Here is a 14,619-nt window from a genome sequence, read left to right as displayed (position 1 = left end):
TAAATGCTAAAAAAAAAAAAAAAAAAAAAAAAAAAGAAAGAAAGAAAGAAAAAAGAAAAAAAGTTAGGTGCAGCCAAGGTTTGTAAATGGGTAAACGTGTCAGCAAAAACTCTGCAAGAAGGCAGAAGCCCTTGAATATGAAGAGATGGGTATTGAAAGAGAAACAGAACTGGCAACACGAGGCCAGCACGTCTTCGTGGGTCTGTGGGCTTCCCTTTTCGCTTTCGGAGTGGCATTTTAGAGAGTCCAGTTGTCTTCTTGCTTCTGAAGTCCTTCCTGTGTCTGTCGCATCTTCTTCCATAACTTTCTGAAAGCTCCCCTTACCGGTCAGTCGAATGACATTACTTCTGATAAAACTTAAGACTCCCTTGGACACCCCTGCCTCTGAAGCTGTGTGTATGGAGGTATGCTGGCCACATCTGCAGGCTGTGCCAGAGGGAGGCCCCGCACTTCTCTGCCTGCTGAGAGGAGGTCTGGGGACTTTCCTTGTTCTGTTCCAACCTCAGCAGAGGAGTGGTTGGGTGTATTCCCCACATCCCTCTCTTCTGCACATCTTGAGGCTTCCCTATGTTTCCTCCTTGAAAATGAGACCTGATATGTAGCCCTAAGTCAATCTTAGTAGCACCTGGGGCTTTTGAGAAGATGCAAATGTTATATAGTTTTAAAGGTGATTCCCACTCATATTCAAAAGGAAACCTGTGTTGCTCACTAGACCATGGTCAGTGCAATCAGGATTCACAGTTAATTCCGCTATCTCTTCCCTGCTCCAGGCTCTGTGCCTGGGCCCTGGTGGTCTTTTTATTTTTTTCTTTTGAGACAGGGTCTCATTCTGTTACCCAGGCTGGAGTGCAGTGGCACAATCTCAGCTCACTGCAACCTCTGCCTCCCAGGCTCAAAGGATCCTCCCACCTCAGCCTCCCAAGTGGCTGGGACTACAGGTGTGTACCACCATGCCTGGCTAGTTTTAAAATTTTTTGTAGAGACAAGTTCTCACTATACTGCCCATGCTGGTCTTGAACTCCTGGGATCAAATAATCCTCTAAGCCTTGGCCTCCCAAAGTGCTGGATTTGCAGGCATGAGCCACACCACTCCTGGCCCTGGTTGTGTTTTCTAAGCTAGACTCTGTGCTTGCCAGCAAAGCTTCATGACTTCTCTAAAGGGGCAATAAGTTTGTCCTCTAGAGAAGTCACGGAGCTGTATTCAGGCATCCAGCCCAACCAGTTGTCTTCAAGGAACAGGGAATCACCTTCAAGGAGACTTTATAGACTGCAAGAACCACTGGAGTCTAAGATGGACCCTCCATAGAAACATTTGGAAAGCCAGGAAGCTCCGGCAGATTAGGGCTGGTGGTGAGGCACGCACACAGCGAAGCTCAGCAGGTGGTGTGCACACATCCACCCAAAGATCACACAAACGCAAAACAACAGGGTTCTCTCTGAGCTGGCCACTGCTTCAGGGCAGAGGAGGGAAATGGCCCAGGCAACACCCAGCTTCTTGGGTTGGGTGAAGGCTCCTTAAGAAATTGTTTTAGAAGTGGCTTCCCTCTTCTGGAAGTGTATAAAGTGCCTTAGGCCCCAGGCTGCAGATTCACTGTGATGTATGGCCTGTCTAACCTCTTGAAGAAACGGATTGGAGATAAGAGGAAAGCAGCTCTTAGACTTCAATCAGGTTGCTACTGGAGGGCCAAATGCAAGTGTCAACTTTGTTCTAGGAAAACAAGGAGGGTCTCCTTCCACAGAGGCAGTTTCTCCCCCCTCAGCTGAGGAAGGAATAGTGTATGGCAGAGGCCCTGAAACTATCAGCTGAGCAACTTCCTGTGTGGCTTGGGGGGTGGAGGGGATTGCAGTAAAAGAGAAGGCCCTCCCTTATCGAGATGTGTAGTAACTTGTGCAGGATTCCACCAAGTTATCAAAATCACTCCCGTGCTAGGGTTTGGGAGTGACCCAGGGAGGGAATCACTCAGCCAGCCAGAAGCCTGACAAATCACCCTGCATCTATTGCAGGGCATCAATTTGCTGGTTGGACAGTGGCTGCTTTTGAAGTTTCTTTGTCTAAATGCCAGGAAAACAAAAAACAACAAAAAACAAAACAAACAAAAAAAACAACATGCAACTGCTAGTGAAGAAAGTAAAGAGGAAACCTAGGGGCCAGGGAAGTGACCATTCTTAGCCAGGAAGTAAACTTTTCATGGTGAAGCATGATATGCAGGAGTTGGATTTGGGGGTTTCTGAAAATCTCAGAGTAAAACCCTCTTTTGAGAGGTGAAACTCAGTTTTGGGACATGAAAGCTCTACTGTGTCTGGAAAGAAATTAAGTTATATTACTTCTCAGTACTAGGAATCCAAAACAGACCAACGAGGGTTACTCAATATTCATTCTCTAAAGTTCACGTACCTATTGGAAGTCTCTGAGAGATCTTTTTTTAAAGTCACTGTTACCATTATCAACAACATCAATCTTCATCCCTCATAAAGCCCTGTGGAATAAACAAAGTATAGATGCCATCTGATCCCTGCCTTTTAAAAGTTCGCAACCCAATAAAGGGACTATATCCTGTCATATATATGTAATCTTCAAATGCATAAATGCCAGTTGAATACTGCTGCAGATCATGAGTTCTGCAGGAGTTCAGACTAGATTAGGTTCAGAAGAAGCCTTGGAAGAAAGATGTGGGTGAGGAGGAGAAGGTATACGGAATGGGCACAGGGAGAACATGCCAGCTTTGTCCAGCTGGCTGGGAAGGAAGGTAGGAAAGCAGTAACAGAAAAAAATGAAAGTAGTAAGATAAATCCAAGGTCACTGAGTATAGTAGATGCCCAGCTAAGTGGGTGAGTGGGAGCTGAAATCCAAGTCACTTGGAGGAAAAGGTTACTTTTTGTTCATATAAAATCTCCTTGCCTAGTTGAGCCTCAAATGGGTGGCTTTTTCTAATTCATGCAGAGGCCATCTGCAACCCTTGAAGGCGAGAGTTGTATGGCCCTAGATTCTGCTCCATGGATAGTAGGAAACTCTGAGAGGTGTTGAGGCAGCTGGCAGCAATGATGTAGCAGGGATGATACAGCAAAAATGCCAGTTCATGGAGTGAGCAAGGGAACCACGTGAGAAAGCATCTTTTCGAGTACAGGTATGTTCTGACTTCAGGATACAATAAGAATGGAGAAGATGGAAAAGAGTAAAGACCAGGCGCTGGAAGGGAAGTCAGAAATCACCAAGCTGCCCAGAAGAGTGAAGTTCTCTATGGTGCCAGGGAAAATGGCAGTACCAACTTTTACAGCTCCATACAAAGCCATTTGCAGGCAGAGATTTTCTCATTGGTCTTTGAGTCTCCAGAATGAGCACAGTGCCTGGCATATAGTCATATAATTTCGCTATAAAAGTTTGCTTGATAAATGATTAGCAGAAATAGGGAACTCCTTCCTCTCTCGGTCTGCAGCTCAAATGTCTCCACCTCTGGAAGGCTTCTGTGAAGCCCCCAGACTCTAAAGCATTCTCAGAGCACTTTGTTCAAGCCACTATTAGAACACTAGGCAGAACTGGAACAGTCAGCCTCCCTAACTGTCACCCTGGAAGTCTCCTTGAGGGCAGGGGCCATGTCTTATATATTTAGAGCCTAATGGGCACCAAGAAAGGCTTGTTGCATGAGCAAATATTGAAGAGGGAAGAAAGATCAAGGTTTTTTTTTTAACAAGCAGTGTTTAGATATGTTGGTTTTGATTGTTCTAAGCAGAATGTCCACCGCTCCCTAAGAAATACAAACCTGTTATGATACAAATGTGATTCTCCTCTAGAAGAGATAATAGGTAATGCTATTGTGGATAGGAACCCAGAGAACAGAGGTGTGTAAAGAACGAGCTGGAGGCATAGTCTGTCACATTTAAATTAATATTCTTAGTCACTTAAATATAAATTGTGTGCACTGCCAATAGCCTGAGGGCACTTAAAAAAGGTATAATTTTCGCCGGGCGCGGTGGCTCACGCCTGTAATCCCAGCACTCTGGGAGGCCGAGGCAGGTGGATCACTAGGTCAGGAGATCGAGACCACCCTGGCTAACACGGTGAAACCCTGTCTCTACTAAAAATACCAAAAAAAAATTAGCCGGGCGTAATGGCGGGTGCCTGTAGTCCCAGCTACTCGGGAGGCTGAGGCAGGAGAATGGCGTGAACCCAGGAGGCGGAGCTTGCAGTGAGCTGAGATTGCGCCACTGCACTCCAGCCTGGGCGACAGAGCGAGACTCCGTCTCAAAAAAAAAAAAAAAAAAAAAAAAAAAAAGTATAATTTTCACTGACTAAATCCTTTGTTTGTTCAACTAAATTGTAGGCACATCATGGCACTGAAAAAGTCATGAATTTCTAACTTAGGTGGAGTCAATAAATGAATCCTTTTCTCTGGGGTAACTGCAAATCTTTCCCAGATATTATTTGTCATTCATGGACCTACTCAGTATTTATTGGGCCCTTATTACATACCAGATCTTGTATTTTAAATGTTACTTAAAAATTATGGAGCTCTCATGTCTTTACATTCTCACAGACTGTCAGTATTACTCTGATGAGAGTGTGTGTGTGTGTGTGTGCGTGCGTGTGTGTGTATGTGTACATATTGGTGTATATAATGTGTTTGTTTTCTGACCTACTTTTTCATCCATATTTTTTTTACTTTAGTAAACATTTTCTACCACATTTTTTAAAATTATGGGACTAGGAGATAGAAGAGAAACATGTAACGAATCCAAGTCTTAAAATGATTATTTTGATATTTCACCGTGAAACACTAGGAGAAACACCCACAGCCTCACTGTTTTTTGACCCACCCACCCTCTCACTGAGCCATATGTTGGCTGCTGGTTGGAGCTGATGGGCCGTAATTAGGAATTGCACAGCCTCTGAAGCTAGAGTTTGGCTCGGTGGACTTGTGGCATGCCCAAATACCCCACATTCCTCTCTGACTCCCACGTGCTCTGTGGGACCCTCACCGTCACACTGGCCCCCACTCAGCAGACATCATCCATTTGTTGGACTGCGACGACAGGGGGAATTTGGGGAGTGAGACTCTAAGGGCCCAGCCCAGGCCCTATCACAGGAGGGGGTGAGTGTGCATTCCTGGAAAGGAGTCGGGTTTCAGAGCCTGATCCGCAGCGTGGCTCCTCACAGCACTGCGAGCCAGAGCTTGGCGAGCGCGGTTCCGTGGGAAATCTGAACACTGGCGGCTCAGCAGCCCGGTAATCTTATCAGGGCCACAAGAGAAAGCATTTTGGTTCCAGAGAAATCTGAAGACAGCTCCGCTTTTCTCCAGTAATATTTAAGTCTGTGGAGCCAGCCTGACCACCCCTATTCAACTCATTAGAATCTAAAAATCGCAGAGCTCTGGGTGAAATAAAACAATCTTTAACTGCCCTCTGCCATATGGTAAAGGGATAAACCAACGCACCAAGAGGTATCCTGAGGATTTAGGCACTATTGGACTTTTGGAAAGCCAACAGCTTGCAATTTTTCCCTTACCTGGGGAGTAGTTCAACCCAAGCCTTCAGAAGTAAGACAGAAGGATGGTTCTTGTAGTAGCAAAGTTTCAGTAACGCTTCGGACACAGGATGAATACTGAGTTGCCACCAACAACAGGATTGCCCTAGGAATCTCCTGAAGCTCATCACCAGAGCCAGACCCGAATGAACACTCTCCTGGTCCTTTGGTCTTCTGGGCAGTCAGCCTCCCGTTTTTTTCCTTTGGGGCTTCCTGAATACCCATCTCCTGGGAATTGTGGAAACAGATGGCTAAGCCCATGAGGCTCACCCTGTAGAGCCATTTATTTGGATGGATCAAATCCTATTCCATGGGAAGGGCCTCCAGCCAGTGCAATTCCAAATCCCAGTGAGTCCCTAAGAGAGGTGCAGGGCCCTTACCTCTGTAAGAGACCCCTCTGAGATGCCATTAGAGCCTATCCTTAATGAATAGTATTAGAAGCCTCCAAGCTAGAGCAGTCAGGTGGGGGCACTGAGAAATTCTGGACATTGGAACAGACATTATCCCCAGCCAAAAATTCGAGTCAGCATCATAGATGTCTCCAGCCCTTTGTTTTGAATCTGTTTGTACCATGTCAGGGCCAACCTCCTGGCCTTGGGGTAGCAATCACTACTCTTTCCCAGGCTGAATCTTTTATAATTAATCATTAATGATTCACAGCATGCCATATGCCATGCACTAGCTTCTTTTTTTTTTCTTTTTTTAGATGGAGTTTTGCTCTTGTTGCCCATGCTAGAGTGCAATGGCAGAATCTCAGCTCACTGCAACCTCCTTCCGGGTTCAGGCAATTCTCCTGCCTCAGCCTCCCAAGTAGCTGGGATTACAGGCATGCACCACCACACTCGGCTAATTTTGTATTTTTAGTAGAGATGAGGTTTCACCATGCTGGTCAGGCTGGTCTTGAACTCCTGACCTCAGGTAATCCACCCACCTCGGCCTCCCAAAGTGCTGGGATTACAGGCCACCACGCCTGGCCCATGCACTAGCTTTTTAGTTAGATTCAGTAAGCACACACTGAGCCCTTACTGCATGCCAGGCACTGAGGATCTAAAGGGGTACATATCTACCAGCTTGCTGACCCTTGAAGAACTTGCAGTCTAAGAGGGGAGACAAACACCTAAACAGATTATTGCAGAGCAGGGATGAGAGCTTACACGCACAGAGGAGGGGCATCAGCCTGGGGCTCAGGGAGGGCTTCCTGCTAAAAATAATTTCTGAGTTGAATCTTGAGAGGTAAGAGTTAACCAACGGCAGAAAATTGGGAAGAGCATTCCAATCAGAAAGAGTGACAAGAGCAAAGCTACTGGTGCAAGAAACAGCATGGTGTGCATGGGAAATAATAAGTAGTTCATTCCTGGAGGATAAAGCAAGGTAAAGATATTTGAGGACTAGATGGGGAGTACAGGAAATGTAAGTTGCAGTTCCTGCCCTAAAAGGAACTCTATTCTATTTGGGGAAACAAGATATACCCAAATGACATGACATAAAAACGCAAGATAGAATCTTGATAAGTTCTAAGGTATGTGGGCGTTCAAAAGCTCCTCTAATACAAGGTAGAGAAAACTGGCTTCCTGTGCTGGGGATTCCTCCAGAAGTGCTGCTCTTCCCCCACCTCCTGGCAGCCCTAGGGTGCAGAACACACAGGAGACCTCAATCTAATGGCAGCACGTGCCTGCCTGGGGCCTGCCCCAAAGTCTCCTTCTAGAGAAGTTGATTTGAAATAGGCTCCAGGTCCCAAGGGAATGCCTTTAGTCAAGCTCACCAAAAGCCACCCCAAGTCCTCCTGCCTTCTCTGACAGAAAGAGGGCTCTAGGAATAGACCACACACACACACACACACACACACACACACACCCCTTCTGTTCCCACTCACACTTCCACCTGCAGCCCCGCTCATTCTTTCCACTATCGCCACACATCCTGTACACCCCCTGAAAAGTCAGCATTTCTCCTGCTTGCCTAGAAGCAGACAAGGGATGCACCAGGGTGGACTGTAGAGCAGCAGCCAACCATATGCATCAGCCCAAACCCAGTAAGCAGTGCCGCTGAGCCTTGTGGCTGCTTTGCACAATTCAGGCACCCACGCCACAGGGCACAGAGAATTTGCGTCTCACAATGTGCCGCAGCAGGCTTTGGGCCTCCTCTGAGCCTCCCCGCTAGACCCTCCACCTTCAATAGTTCATTCCCAATGCATGAGCTAAATGTACGCTTTTCCCACTCTGCTGGGCTGCCCACCACGACCTCCATCTCTGAAGCACATTCCCAGGCTTCAGGTTCCTGGCTTGTCATCCTTTACAGATATGTTTTGATGAATAATGGGAAATTCATTTCTGAGCAGCCACACCGATGTCAGTGTGGGAGAGACCTAAAACTTGTTGTCATGGTAATTACTACCACTTGTTGAACGCCTACTATATATAGATGCTGTGCACAAATTTATTTCTTTTAATCTTCATAAAGTCGTATTATGTCAGTCTTCTAGGAAAGGATGCTGAGGCTTTGAGATGCTTAAATGATGTGCCCAGGGTCTAGAAGGTAATTACCAACCTTCTAACATTTGAACCTACCCTATCGGGTGGGATCCTGTCCTGTTCTTCCTCTTGCTCTGGAGAAACTCTGGCTTCTCCCACAGCACCTATGTGGGCTCTCAGGGAGACAACATGCCCCTCAGCCTGGCCAGTCTTCTTCCAGCTCAGGCCAGGCCTCAGTGGAGGCCAGCCAGCCAGCTCAAGGCTTGGCGCTTGTAAGGCCTGGCACAGGTTTACTCCGAGTCCTCCTCTGCACAGCTAAAAGACTTCTGAAAGGCCCCAGTTGTGTCTCTGGGTGAAACTGGTGCCCACACCTAAAGCAAAACAGGAAGATTTTTCCAAATTCATTTTTAGGACTTTGGAGTTTTGAGAGCAAGAAAGAACCATAGCAATTTCTTCTATCCCCTTCATTTTAAAGATGACGAAATTGAACATAAGTGATTTACCAATGGTCGTACTTAAAGCCAATTAGTAGCCAAGTCAAGAGTTAAAACCAAGGTCCTGGTCGGGGGCAGTGGCTCATGCCTGTAATCCCAGCACTTTGGGAGGCCAAGGCGGGCGGATCACGAGGTCAAGAGATTAAGACCATCCTGGCTAACACGGTAAAACCCCGTCCCTACTAAAAATACAAAAAATTAGCCAGGCATGGTGGCAGGCACCTGTAGTCCCAGCTACTTGGGAGGCTGAGGCAGGAGGATGGCGTGAACCCGGGAAGCGGAGGTTGCAGTGAGCGGAGTTCGCGCCACTGCACTCCAGCCTGGGCCACACAGGGAGACTCCGTCTCAAAACAAACAAACAAAAAGCAAAAACAAAAACAAACAAACAAACAAAAAAACAAGGTCCTCTGACTCCCAGCACACTAGGGCGCCTTTGATCCACATGTTCAAATGAACTCATAAATAATGACTTTATTGATTTCGCATTTTTGTGTATTGTCTTCTTGGCTCTCTGAAGTCCTCCACACAGTGGTGCTCAGCTCTCTAGGTCTTCCCTGGCAAGCACCACTATCTGTGGGAATAGGGTGGGTAGGGAGAAGAACCGTTTTCATTCTCATTGTTTTTTTTTTCTTTGTTTGTTTGTTTTGAGGCGGAGTCTGCTCTGTCTCCCAGGCTGAAGTGCAATGGTGCAATCTCAGCTCACTGCAACCTCCATCTCCCCAGTTGAAACGATTCTCCTGCCTCAGCCTCGGAAGTAGCTGGGATTACAGGCACCTGCCACTGCGCTCAGCTAATTTTTGTATTTTTTAATAGAGATGGGGTTTCACCATGTTGGCCAGGCTGGTCTTGAACTCCTGACCTCAGGTGATCCACCTGCCTTGGCCTCCCAAAGTGCTGGGATTACAGGCATGAGCCACCATGCCCAGCCCATTCTCATTGTTTTAACAAATGCCAAGTGACCCAGAGCCGAGGCTAGGAGGGCCCAGCTACCCTAGCTGCAGCACCACGCCTTGCTCTACTAGGCTTACTTTCTCCGATGCCCTCAAGGGGTCTTTCTGGGGGAGCCCCTTGGCCCCTGTTGTCCAGTCATACCTGAATCTCCTCACAAAGTCCTGAATTTAAGTACTGGAGAGGAGAAGAACAAGGATGATTCCAAATGCTTGTTTACCTTGGGGAAACAAATGGGAGACTCAAAGAGATGCCTGGCACTCCAGGCTGCTATACAGTGCGGAAGTGCTGCCCAGGTGGAGAATCTGATGCCAGTGGAGTTGGCAGGTGTATGAGTTTGCGAGGGCTGCTGCCGTAACAGATAACCACAAACTGGGTGGCTCAAAACAACAGAAACGTCTTCTTTCACGGTTCTGGAGGCCGGATGTCTAAAAGCAGAGTGTCAGCAGGACCTCATTCCCCACTAAGGCTCGAGGGGCTCCATTCCATGTTTCTTTTGGCTCCTGGTGGTTGCCAGCTTCCTTGACTTGTGGCCACATCACTCCAGGCTTTGCCTCATCTTTGCTGCACCTTCTCCTCTGTGTGTCTCTTATAAGGACCTGTGTCATTGGATCAGGACCTATGTTGATAATCCAGGATGATCTCTTCATCTCAAAATTGGTAATTACCTCTGCTAATACTGTTTTTGCACATAAGGTAACATTCACAGGTTCCAGGGATTAGGAAGTGAGCATATTTTTTTTCCCTCAAGACAGGGTCTTGCTCTGTTGCCCAGGCTGGAGTGCAGTGGCACAATCATGGCTCACTGCAGCCTCAAACTTCCAGGGCTTAAGTGATCCTCTCACCTCATCCTCCTGAGTAGCTGGGACTATAGGCGTGCATCACCACACCCAGATAATTTTTGTATTTTTAGTAGAGACGAGGTCTCACTATGTTGCTTGCCCAGACTGGTCTCGAACTCTTGGGCTCCAGTGATCCTCCCACCACAGGCTCCTGAAGCACTGGGATTACAGGCGTGAAACACTGTGCCTGTCCAGGAAGTTATCATATCTTTTAGGGGGTCACCATTCACCCCACTATCGCAGGCAACATGCTATCCATATAGAGTTAAAGGACTTGGGGATTGGTGGAGTGAATCCTAGGTTATTGTTAAGCTATATTATAACCACCCCCCTGAGCCCCCACTAGTGCCTTGGGTGCAAATTACCGAGGAATATTTATTGACACCTGTTGTGTGACTAATTTCCTGCCTCTTAGGCAGCCCTTATATACAGCTGTGTCATCCATAACCCTAGTGCCTGGGTCTCAGCTATAATTCTCTATTCAGAGAGCTGCAGTTGGGAGGGGAAATCTGTCTCCAGGCCACTATGGAGCATTTCCATGAAGACATGAGGATCACCCTCAACTCATCTGGTCACTTTTCAGGGAGATAACTATGGTGTAAGCAGGCTGGGAAGGGCCACTCAAGATTATCTAGGATCACCACCACCATTGTAAAGGATCATGCCTAGCGAGATTATAAAATCCTATTCTTAAATATCTTATTCTTTCATTAATCCCTTCATTCATTTATTTAGAGACACGTACCAAGACGCTACCACATGCAAATTAATAAGACCAGTCCTGGCCGGGTGCAATGGCTCACTCCTGTAATCTCAGCACTTTGGGAGGCCGAGGCGGGTGGATCACCGAAGGTAGGGAGTTCGCGACCACCCTGACCAACACGGAGAAACCCCGTCTCTACTAAAAATACAAAATTAGCCAGGCGTGGTGGTGCACGCCTGTAATCCCAGATACTCAGGAGGCTGAGGCAGGAGAATCGCTTGAACCTGGGAGGCGAAGGTTGCGGTGAGCCGAGATCGCGCCATTGCACTCCAGCCTGGTCAACAAGAGTGAAACTCCATCTCAAAAAAATAACAATAAGACACAATCCTTGCCCTCAAGATTCATACAGTCTGAAGGTAAAGAGGGGACATAAATGAAAGAAGTAATTACAAACAGTGTGATTGGTTCTGAAAAGGCAGTGAGTAAACAGTCCTGTTGCATAAATAACAGGACAGGCTAGTGTTGCTGTAACCATGCCACAATCTTAGTGGCTGAAAACAACAAAAGTTTACTTTTCACCCCTGCTGCAAGTCCATTGAGGGTTGGCTGGGGGCTCTGCTCTGGGTCATTTCTTGTCCTCCCTCTGAGACCTAAGCTGTGGGAGCAGCTACCCCTTTGCTTGTTGTCATGGCAGAAGGAAGGAAAGTTCTGGAAGACTCGCACTGGCCATTAAATGCTCTCTTTTGGAAGGTTCCTAACTATCCACGTGGCTCCACTTAACCATAGGGGCAGGAAGTACCATCCTCTCATGGCCTCCAAATGATGAGAGCTAGAAGTACTTCACAAACATTGTTAGTGGCCTGATAGAGTCTTAGAAGCCTTCACAAAGCAGACGATCTTTGAGCTGTGTCTGGAAATAAGACTGTGTCTTTCAGGCTGACAAGAGGGGGAAAGCCGAGGGAGAAAGCGTTTATCTGCATCACTCAGGGCTCATTCACTTGAGTCTTACACAGCTTTTGTGGTCGGAGATGTTCTTGCAGATTGAAATGAAAACTGCTTCACAAGCACAAATAATGTTTTCAATGATGTCAACTGTTCTTCATGCTTTGGGGGTGATTGAGAGAGGCAAGTAGGTTTGAACGAGAAGCCAGGGGTGCAGATATGCAGGAAAATATATCAGAGAAATATAAACATAAGCGTTAAGGGCATCTGTTTAGACTGTTTCTCAAGCCTCTTAGCCCTGGAACAGCCAATTCCATGGAGCACGCCACCAGGAGTTGCAACTTACAGCCTAGGTGGCTCCTGGGAGGTGGACATCTTTGTTGCTATATGAGCAGCATTGAATTGTCCATGCCTTTTGATTGGAATGCGCTCCCCCTTGGTGAAAGGGAATCTATGCCTTTTTTCTACGTGCAGTTGCATAACACTTAGAATCACCATTCTTTCCCATAAGCCTTGTACATAAGCCCTACCTTTTGTCCCTAAGGAAGGAGTTGGTGAAAGTCAGCCTGTGAGTAACATTGGAATTAGGCAGTAGAATTTGAAGAAATGGTAGCAACAGACTGCCCTCTGCTCCCTTAAGGCTTTCTTTGCCTGATTATTGAATTTGTAATAGATCAAGGGGGATGCCATGCAGAGAAAGACCATCAATCCTGGGTTTTAGGTTCAGGGTCTGTTACCGGCCTCAGGATCCCGGTCAGTTCCCCGCTCTGTAAAATCAATACCTGCTTTACCTACCTTCCAGGGTTATTTTGAAAAGGAAGTAAGATCTTGCATGTAATAAATATCTTATGAAAGTACCTTGAAGCGTTCAATTATTTCACAAATGCATGGTGGTGGTGTTATTAGTATTTATTAAACTGATATTGTGAAAAATTGTAACAACCCTGAGTGTGTCTTCTGTAAGAAAGCACTGGTGCTCTCTGTGCCTAGTGGAAGGTGGCAGAAGGGAAGGCAAAGAGGGTGACATTGGTGCATATGAGCAAAGTGAACCTTTCCAATATAGGACAAAGAGGCTTTTTATAGCATAAAGGAGGTTCTAAGCTGTGCAACAGTAATAGGAAAAATACTTTACGCTTCTACCACACTTTATTTTCAACGTACTTTCCCTATCTGTTCAGCTAAACTGTAAGCTCTGCAAATCCCCATCATAGGTCCTAACATCCAATGATGAGCATAATGTAGGTTCAACACATCCTGTGAGTAGATGCAGGAATGCAGGCTTCATATGCCACATGGGGAGGCAGTGCAATGGCTTAAGGGCTAAGAGCACAGACAGCCATATGGCTGGGTTTGAGTTTGACTTTGCCATTTACTAGCTTGTGACCTCTCCATAGCTTGGTTTTTCCATTTGTAAAATGGAAATAATGGTAACACCTACCTGATAGGGTTGTTTTGAGGTGTAAATGAGTTAGTGGTTGTGTAAAGTGCTTAGTGCCTCGCACATATTAGGTATGATGCAATCGTTTATTGATTAAGGAAAAGAGGCTTTTATAATCATTTAGAAGAGAGCAGCCTCCTGCACTTTTGGTGCAGCTCTGACTGGGACACGGGATGGACAAGAGGACATCTGAAGTTCTCCTCCAGCCTGAGAGTTTGACAGAGGGGTGGTTACTGCATCCTGCATGCAAAACTCTGCCAGTAAATCTCTCTGGGCTCCTGTAGGAGGCTGGGTCTTGGGGGCAATGCTGGAACAGTATCCCACATAAATCCATACTAGAACCTGGGAGACTAGGGGAGCCTTGGGCATAGAATAGCAAATCCAAGTGTCAGGCTCATGGGCAGCCAAGACCTGCAAGAAAAAGGGAGTCTCCTTGGCTCAAGAAATACATTTTGGCTGGGCGCGGTGGCTCACGTCTGTTATCTCAGCACTTTGGGAGGCTGAGGCAGGCCGATCACCTGAGATCAAGAGTTTGAGACCAGCCTGACCAACATGGAGAAACCCTGTCTCTACTAAAAATACAAAATTAGCTGAGTGTGGTGGCATGTGCCTATAATCCCAGCTACTCTGGAGGCTGAGACAGGAGAATTGCTTGAACCCGGGAGGCAGAAGTTGCAGTGAGCCCAGATCACACCATTGCACTCCAGCCTGGGCAACAAGAGTGAAACTCCGTCTCAAAAAATACATACATACATACATACATACATACATACACACATACATACATACATACATTTCAAAGAAAGGGAGGGAAGGAGAGCAGATGGCAAGTGTATTTTTTGGGGTCACCCTGGTAGATCAATGAAACGAGGAGGTAGGAAATGGGAAGGAGAGCAGTCTGGAGTAGAGCTTCCCTTCCACTTCCTCCCCCCACATACCTGGGTTGCCTGTACCCTGAAATTCCTTATCTTTCACACCTCTGTGGGGAGGCCCCTGCTAGGGAGCTGAACAGGGTGGGATTCAGAGACTGCTAAAACAGCTGCAGGGATTGGACAGTAAGAGGCTAAGCATTCAAACCAGAGCCCCTCTCCCTATCTAAGCTGACATCGGTCGTGATCTTTCAGACTGGGCTTAAGGAATTGAGTGCTTTCCTATGCCAACAAGGGTATTCTGATTTCTCACGTGGTCACATTACTTGTATTACAAAGGATTTTTTGACAAGATGTATTCAGTGCAGGTTGAACTACCTTGCCCAAAGTATTT

At 46.7% G+C, this 14,619-nt stretch overlaps 1 protein-coding gene across 1 annotated transcript in view; it reads left to right on the top strand.

The window, feature by feature from the left end:
- RCSD1 (RCSD domain containing 1) overlaps positions 1-14,619 on the top strand; it is a 76,304-nt gene that overhangs the window by 402 nt on the left and 61,283 nt on the right. The window lies entirely within an intron of this gene.

Source organism: Hylobates moloch, unplaced genomic scaffold (genome assembly GCF_009828535.3).
Source record: "Hylobates moloch isolate HMO894 unplaced genomic scaffold, HMol_V3 SCAFFOLD_8, whole genome shotgun sequence".
In the NCBI taxonomy this organism is placed as follows: Eukaryota; Metazoa; Chordata; class Mammalia; order Primates; family Hylobatidae; genus Hylobates; species Hylobates moloch.
The sequence above is the reverse complement of the archived record's forward strand: the minus strand, read 5'-3'. Positions and strand labels throughout refer to the sequence as shown.